Source organism: Miniopterus schreibersii (genome assembly GCF_964146895.1).
Source record: "Miniopterus schreibersii genome assembly, chromosome: Y".
NCBI lineage: Eukaryota > Metazoa > Chordata > Mammalia > Chiroptera > Miniopteridae > Miniopterus > Miniopterus schreibersii.
In genome coordinates, this window is record NC_138120.1 from 6,275,482 (window position 1) to 6,277,894 (window position 2,413).

At 41.3% G+C, this 2,413-nt stretch overlaps 1 pseudogene across 1 annotated transcript in view; it reads right to left on the bottom strand.

Moving 5' to 3' along the window:
* Nucleotides 1–406: 406 nt before the first annotated feature.
* LOC308551994 (ubiquitin-conjugating enzyme E2 Q2 pseudogene) overlaps nt 407–2,413 on the bottom strand; it is a 13,156-nt pseudogene continuing 11,149 nt past the window's right edge. Inside the window, exons 2-3 of the transcript in view lie at nt 1,200–1,457; nt 407–1,094 (exon numbers count right to left, since the gene is read on the bottom strand). The product of the transcript in view is annotated as a ubiquitin-conjugating enzyme E2 Q2 pseudogene (transcript). The remainder of the gene's footprint in view (nt 1,095–1,199; nt 1,458–2,413) is intronic.

Here is a 2,413-nt window from a genome sequence, read left to right on the forward strand (position 1 = left end):
TTGTGTTTATTTATTATTGCTTTTATAATACAGTATATTATATTTATTGCTTTCATTGTATATCATTTTATGAATCTGTGGTATCATAAGATAGTAAAATTCATGTTAAATTGCTGCTTTAGGGGTTGATTTTAAAGGTCTGGGATAATCCATTTTGCATTACTTTGGGAAACTGCACCTCAATTTTCCAACATTTCAGAACTTGAATGGTCTTCAGGAATGAATTACATTAAAAAAACAAAGTACCACTGTACAGGATATCAGTTGATAGATTATCTACTAAAATATGTATTAGCTAACATCTTCAATATTGCTTTAAAGAAGCATTCAATGCTTGTCTGCATGTTAGAAAGATTTCCTTTAAAGCAACATTGGTCCAAACATATGACAGTCAATACAGTTAGATCTATTCCTCTGGAGGAGTGTAGACCCATTTCTCTCATATATTTGTACAATGGAATTATAAGATTATTGGGCTCTTGCTAGAATATATTGATTCTTATTTGCTAAAAACTGCATCCTGGCTTTGCCTTTGACTAGGGTGGCATTAATTTGCATGATAACTGACTATGTCAAGTAGGCACTGCTCCAGCCCTATCTTCTGAAGAGTTTCATACATAACACGCCACCACCCAACATACACCTTCCTGAGAGAATGGGTAATACCACTAGAACAAATGGAAAATCAAATGGAAAGTTATCTGTAAAAGAGAAATTAAGCAAAATATATTTTATGCCTTCTTTTTCTTTTAAGATCTAAAGATCACTATGAAAAGAACTATCAAGATCAACCTTCTAATCTTACTTATGAGTACCACTGAATAAAGCCCCACTTTTTAACTCTGTGACCTGTATATACCCCTGAGCTATTTTATAAGTCTGTCTGAAGCTTGTACATACCCAGACACTGCAGCATTTAGATGGTCTTGCCTTTGAGTCTTCTTAATTTTCTCTAATATTGCCAAATTTTCTTTTTCAATTTCTTCATCCTCTTTTTCCCATTAATTGACTCTCCTTCCTTCCTCTCATAGTGATCCAAGTCTTCTGCATCTTCAACTCTTCTGAAGTCACTTCCTCTGTTGTCCCATTCTGACCTATGGGTAGTGGTTGATCTAGCACCTCAACATCCAGGTACTTAGGAAAGTTATATAATCTGCAGAGTTCATATAGCAATCACTTCAGTTGCTAATGAAGCAAACTGTAATTCTTAGAATCTTCTAGACATTTCAGAACTGATGTCAGATTTGGGTCATCAGAGTCCACAAAGCATACTGGTGAAAAAGGTGGATAAGGTTCTGTGATTGGCAGTGCAGCATGGGCATGGAGGCTGTGTTTCCCCACAGCTGCACTAGGAACTGGCAGCACAGCTCATCCAGCTTCCAAATGACAATGAGGAACTTCTCATTATTCCTGTTGAAGATGGATGCCAGGAACTTCAGCTCAACTTTGAGCCCATTCTTCCATCACCTAATGTGGGGAACCAGGTCATGCTGTGGGCTAGTGGGAGAGGAAGGTGAGAGCTGCTGGCCTAGCAGTGGCCTTTTGTAATCCACACAGCCAGCAGGAGGCTGCGACCTGCAGCTGAGTAAGAAAATGGCACAAATTAATTCTTTAGGAGACTTCCCAATACTGTGAAGATCAAACCTGTGTCTGTCCAGGATAAGCACAGTCTGTGGTCCAGGCTTGGAGCTTGGTCATCATAGTCACAATATCACTTATGTGTCCTTGAGTCCACCTCCAACACAGTCTCTGAGCTTACTGTGTCCTTCTGTGGTCAGAGCATCTGTCCACCCAGGGCCAACAACAGCCACATGAAGGAGGAATCAGGAAGCCCAAGCAGGTGTCCCATGGAGGAAATTTCCAGGGACCATCCTGTTGACAACACTTTCAGATGTCACCCAATTCACATCCTGGGTCCAATAAACTTACCTGGAACTCCTGTGTTTTCACCCCTAGGCATACCTCAAGGGAGGTAATCCTCCAAACTGCTTATATTTACAGAAATCATGACCCATGGAGGAACCACAGGTGGAGCCCTCTGCTGAGCTAAGAACTGTGCCCCTCAGACTTGAATTGGTAAATTCAACTGAATCTGTGCTGTGGTTGAAATGTCTCATTCTGGATGGTGAGAGCCCCAGGTCAGCAGCCAACTTATACCCAGATCCTGAGGTGTGTTGCAATTAATCATCTTTCTCTAGAAGCCACTATGGATGACCATCTCTACCAGAACAGAAGTCATATGCTTTCTGTTCAGGGAAATTAAGACTGTGCACCTCCCCCCATGTGGCAGAGGGCAAGATTATCTGGTCTACTTTGCAAGTCCAAATGGTGAGGAAAGGACTCCAAATTGGGGGGATTCAGTAGAGGAGGGGTCTTGGGAGGAGGCAGAGGTGAGGAGGAACAAAGGAGGGTA